Raw genomic sequence first — 6222 nt, 5'->3', positions numbered from 1 at the left:
TACACAAAGATAACTTCTATAAATATAAAATATGCAAATGCAAAAAGAAAAACACTACAGAAAAATTAGTAAACACTTTTATTATCTTAGCATACAGAAGCTTTTCTAAGCATTGTGTGAAAACCAGAAATTATTAAAAAAACAAAAATTTGATTGCATAAAAATTCAAAATTTCTATGGGAAACAAAACATTATAAACAAATACAAACACATAGTAACAGATTGGTGAGAAAATATATTGACTGTGTGTAGAATAAACTGATTTAGGTAAAATTAAGTACATATTTCTCTTTTGTATGTCTGGAGACCTATCCAGAAAAAAAGTTGCTGTGAAACATTAATGTTAGCTGTTTCTGTGGATTTATTATCATGAGCACAATTCTTTATTAAAATGCAACCTGGTTATTTAATTATTTCATGATAAATTTAATACTGGCAGTAAGGCAAAGATGGATCATTTAATAAATAGAATTGGGACAGTAGCTAATCATTGGAACAATGAAGTTATATTCTAATTTCATACCTTCATATAGTGCAAATAGGTTAACTATTTTTGATATAAAAAAGAAACCATAAAGTATATAATCTTGGAGGTGGCAAAGGCTATTCTAAAATGATGAAAGGAAAAACCAACAAAGGAAAATATTGATGAATTTCATTTATATAAAATATTTTAAACATCTCTTTATAAATAACTCACACCATAGGTAAGGCAAACAACGAACTGGGAAAAGTATTTGCCATACATACAATAAACAAATATGATGATGAGCCACTATAATGAAGACTAATATTTTTTGGAAAATATGGGCAAAGGGCATGAACGGGCAAAACATAAATGGACAATAAGCGCACAAAATAAATGTGCATTTTCATTACTCATAAAAAATAAGTTAAAATATCAAAAAGATATTGCTCTTTGCTTGTTTTGCAGAAAAACAATAAAAAGAGCAATAGTCCCTAGAGTAAGCAAGAGTGTAAGAAAACTTATGTACTATTAGTAGGATGTAAATTGGTAAAACATCACTAGGAAAAAATTTAATTTGTGGTTAAAATTATGCATATCTTTTGATTCAGAATACACTTTCTGAATAAAAAATGAAAGCCTGAGCTCCAGAATTATCTACAGACTACATTCCATGAGTGATACAGTTGGTCAGTGTGTAAAATCCTTCTTGATTCTCAAAAACTATGTGTACAGTATGGGAGTTTTGTGTTTAAGCCTTATCTGGAGTTACTTTCTCAAAAAGGCAGTGCAACATGTTAGAAAAAACAATAAATTATGGGCCAGTCATGGTAGTTCATGCCTGTAATCCCCACACTTGGGGAGGCCAAGAAGGGAGGATCACGAGACCAGGAGTTCATGAGCAATCTGGGCAACATAGTGAGACCTTGTCTCAATAAAACATTTTTAAAAATAAAAAAAACTAGGCAGCTGTGGTGGTGCATGCCTGTAGTCCCAGCTACTTAGGAGGCTGAGCCCTTGAGTATCCCTTGAGCCCAGGAGTTCAAGGCCGAGGTAAGCCATAATTACCCACTGTACTCCATCTTGGGCCACAGAGTAAGACCCCGTCTTTAAAATAATAAATTTAAAAAAATAATAGATTTTCTAGCTAATGATTTAGATTTCAATCCTGGCTCTGCCATTTACTATGTGACTTTCTATATGTTACTTAATGTCTCCAAGTCTCTGTTTCCTTGTTTGTAAATGGGAGAATATAATAATACTTACTTTAGAGAATGGTTCTGATGATTAATTGATGCAATCCATACAATGTCTGGAGTCTATAATTTCTGGTTTGTCAACGCCCTTCTACATGATAAAAAAATTTAAAAAGAAAAATATCCTCTGTTCGAACTGAGGGTCAGTATTTGCCCTCCTCAAAGAAGCTGTAGGACCAAATCCACTTTGTTTTGATCAGCCTTTACCCAATGACTTTTTACAGAGAACAGTTTGTGAGACCCATCAAGGTACTCTTCATTATGTGTCTATCGTAGCCTGTAATACTCACCTCACTATCCATACCCTATTAATGTGCGTGCTTTGCACTTCCTTGCCCATGACCCTGTCTGCACTCCCTTCCATGATGCTCTCTGGAGCTTTTGCTCTATGACCAATACTACTTTGCATTCTCCAATTCTTTGGAATGTTCTTTCTGCTTCCTCTTCTCAACAGAAACCCATACCTCCCCTGAGTGTTCTGCTTCTCTTGACTTACTCTCAAATGGACTTTTTTTTTTTTAAAGCAATTTTCATACATTTTCTTCATGCTCACTTCTGATAGTTTTTTTTTCTCTCTTGCATTACTAACCTTTCCCTCCCAGTAGATTCATTGCATCAGCTTCAAAATATGCTCAAGTCACTTCTGTGAAAAATAATGACATGATAGCAATAAAACACCAACGTCCCTCTGTTCAATATTCCCCCACACCACCACTCTTTTTTTCTCCCCTTTCATAACTTTTTAAGATTGTGTGATACTCACTTCCCACTGACTTTTTTTCTCACTGGAATTTGGCTTTCACATTCATTGTGCCACTGAAATAGTGCTTATTGATCTGCAGGAGTACTTTATAGAGGAAATTAGCTCTTTGTCTATGATTTGAGTTTTAAAAATGTTTTCTCGGTCTCATTTACTTTTGATTTTGCTCATGATGATACTTGATTTGTGGATTTGAAAAAATTTGTATCTATCCATTTGTGGTTCATAAGCATGATGACTGAGCTTTCACACACATGTGAGATGTGCCTCACTCAATCCTTGTTATGATGTCAGCATATTACCCATCTGATGTCAAAGTAAATAAAAATTAAAAAAATTTACATCTTCAATATTTCTAGTTTCTTCTGTACAGATGCTGGGCTTATGGCTTATTTAAAAAGTCCACTTCTCTGAGACTAGAATAAACTATGGTTTGGTAATCTCTCTGGTTTATAGCACTTTATATTTACATTTTATAGTTTTTTATATTTGAGGACATTTTATATGTTGCACTTGTAATTTTGTCTGTTTCGATTAGAAGAAGGAAGCTGGGAAAACGGTGAATGGGTATGTTCTGCCCATTCGGTTCTACAGAATTCCTATAAGTTAATTTAGGTATCTACTGTTTTCATAATTTTTACTGTGACTCTTTATAAAATCTTTGAATACTTTTGTGCAATGCTTAAATAAATAAAAATAATTGAAATAGGTGCCAAAAGAAGTCCAGAAAGTCACATGGACTCATGGAGTTCTATAATAGTATTATGCTGTGTACTGAATAAATTGATTGACAATATCCAGATTAGTAATCTAGAGGGAGAAAGAGACCCAGGACATACTACTTAGGATAAGTGAGAAAAGCCTTATCAAATAAGGCCCCCATGTGGCAGTGTGATGACACTCCATACATGCAAAACAAAACAAAACAAAAACAAAAACACAGCTTGTTTATGGCAAAGTCTTGGTAAGCAAGTACTAACATGCCAACTAAATCCTTCTAAGAGTAACATTTGAAAAATAACATTATGGCCGGGCGCGGCGGCTCACGCCTGTAATCCCAGCACTTCGGGAGGCCGAGACGGGCGGATCACGAGGTCAGGAAATCGAGACCATCCTGGCTAACACGGTGAAACCCCGTCTCTACTAAAAATACAAAAAAATTAGCCGGGCGTGGTGGCGGGCGCCTGTAGTCCCAGCGACTCAGGAGGCTGAGGCAGGAGAACGGCCTGAACCCAGGTGGCGGAGCTTGCAGTGAGCGAGATCTTGCCACTGCACTCCAGCCTGGGCGACTGAGCGAGACTGCGTCTCAAAAAAAAAAAGAAAAAAGAAAAATAACATGATTACCTCATCATTTAAGATGGAGTTTTACTAAGTTTTCAGTCATAGTTCACAGTGCAAATAACATGAAAATGTACTGGAGGCTAGGAAGCCAATTTTGAGGATAGTAACATCTCACTTTTCTCGTTCTGTCATTACCACTCACTTTTATCTTCTTGATAAATGCTTCAGAGGCATGTGTGTTCTCTCCCTCACTCACGACACACCCAAGCATGGGTTTTTAGAAATTTTCTTGATAACTAATGGCTTTCCACTCTTTTCCTTCTGCAGTTTTATCTGTGATTAAATAATAACAACATCAATTTGAGTAGTATTTGTCATTGTCAGCGCAAATATTTTGCTGAGACTGCCTGCATAGCCAGCGTATCTGTTTCCTGATGGCTACTTCTGAATCCAAACTGTTGGACTAGCAAAAAGAGGCAAGTTAAGTTTTAGCTCCTAGGAGAGGAAGACTCTTTATAAGCCTCTGTGTCGCAGGAGAGCAGACACGTAATGCTCTGGAAGAAGTGCGCTGACTAGTCCCAAACATCCATATATAGAAAACTTCCCTGCTTTTATTAACTTGAAAGATAAAGTGTAAAGTCTGGCTAAATTGTTTTCTTAAAATTTTAATGTATGAATGAATATTTATCGTAGCACATTAGTTAAGACCGACACTATATACATATGGCAAGAGAGAGAGGAATATATATATATATAGCAGAGAGAGAGAGAGAGAGATGGAGTCTCACTCTGTCGCCCAGGCTGAGACATATATATATGTCTCATATACATATATATATAGAGAGAGAGAGAGAGAAAGAGAGAGAGAGAGAGAGAGATGGAGTCTCACTCTGTCGCCCAGGCTGGAGTGCACTGGTGCAGTCTCCGCTCACTGCAACCTCCGCCTCCCGGGTTCAAACGATTCTCCTGCCTCAGCCTACCGAGTAGCTGCCACTACAGGCGCGTGCCACCACATCCGGCTAATTTTTGTATTTTTAGTAGAGACGGGGTTTCACTATGTTGGTCAGGCTGGTCTCGAACTCCTGACCTCTTGATCCGCCCTCCTCAGCCTCCCAAAGTGCTGGGATTACAGGCGTGAGCCACCGCGCCCAGCCCATATATTTCTATTCTACTAAACAGAATAGTACAATAAAATTAGACATGGTAGCTGAAAAGGATGATTCTTTGATTATTTTAAATAGAGATTTTTAAACTTTAAAAACCTCAGAAATTAGGAATTTACAACTTTATTACACAAACGCGCGTTGTTAAAACATTCAGGAGTAACAGTATGTCCTGTATTAATAGGGATAATATGTAAGAAAAATAGAGATAGCCACACAAAACTATATATTCTACAACATTCTTTGACAGAAACTTCAAAAGCAGAGGTGAAAGATACATGGATTTTGGAGCCACTGAAGCCGTGAAATTTCAGCAAAAATTATGTCAAATGTGACTTCAAATCAAATTCGAGAAACATTTATTGAGAACCTGTTCTATGTACAGCACTGTGCTAGGTCCCTCAGGGAGAGTAAGTCATTTAGGATTGCAATCTAAAATCTGGGCATATTGGTGCAAAGGGAAGTAAACAGCAGGCGTAGGTGAGTGTCAGGCCCAAGCCGGGACCCTCCTGCAGGTAAACCGGAGGGTAGTGAGAAGCTCTAGGAAGGGGGCGCTTCCGAACACGCGCGTCGAGGAGGGCGCTCCAGGACTCTGAGGGAGCAGCCCGGCTGGACCGAGACCGCGTCGTTCCTGGGCTTACTATTCCCAGACCCGGACTCCCGATTCCAGAGTCACGGCCCAGGACGCGGAAAGACTCTACACCGGCACCTAGCTCCTCCTTAGGCGGGCGGGCAGTCCCGGGTGCGGGCTGTGCTGGAGGCTGAGGTGGGAGCGACATGGTGTGGAGGGGCAAGAAATGTCGGCACCAGACGCGCCAAGAAGGAGATTGTACGAGCAATTCCCCCCTTGGGCCATTGTGTTGCTGTTTATTAGCCCCTGGGAGGGCGTCAGGACAAAAGGAACCCTCCTCCCTTCTTAGTACTCAGGCCCAAGGTCGGGTGTGGGAGCCGGCGCGCTGCTTCCTAGGCAGGCACTGAAGCTACGGCAGCCACGGAAATAGGTATCAGCCGTTAAAGCTTGGCTACAGGCAAGGGGTGGCAATCGGCCCCTGGCGCTGTGGGGCCCCGCATCCCACAATCCCCACGGCTAGCCTGCGTGGCTACTGGTGGCAGCTAGCTGGCTGCGAAAGCGAGCCCGGCGTCTTGACAGCAGCCCACGCGTCGGGGTGGGGCTTGAGCCCGCTTCTTTAAAAGGTCCGCGCGGCCGGCCCCGCCCCTCTGGTGCCGCGATTGGATCCGGCGGGGGTAGCGTTGATTTGATAGGCGCAGAGAGGGTGGGGCTGCGCACGCGAGGCC

At 40.4% G+C, this 6222-nt stretch overlaps 1 non-coding gene across 1 annotated transcript; it reads left to right on the top strand.

The window, feature by feature from the left end:
• Positions 1-2692: 2692 nt before the first annotated feature.
• On the top strand, positions 2693-2794 carry LOC112134512 (small nucleolar RNA U13). The gene has a single exon (XR_002915928.1). It is a non-coding gene; the product is annotated as a small nucleolar RNA U13 (small nucleolar RNA).
• The last annotated feature ends 3428 nt before the right edge of the window (positions 2795-6222 follow it).

This window comes from Pongo abelii, chromosome 6 (genome assembly GCF_028885655.2).
Source record: "Pongo abelii isolate AG06213 chromosome 6, NHGRI_mPonAbe1-v2.0_pri, whole genome shotgun sequence".
NCBI classification, from domain to species: Eukaryota; Metazoa; Chordata; class Mammalia; order Primates; family Hominidae; genus Pongo; species Pongo abelii.
Note: the sequence above shows the minus strand (reverse complement) of the source record. Positions and strands in the feature narration are given on the sequence as shown.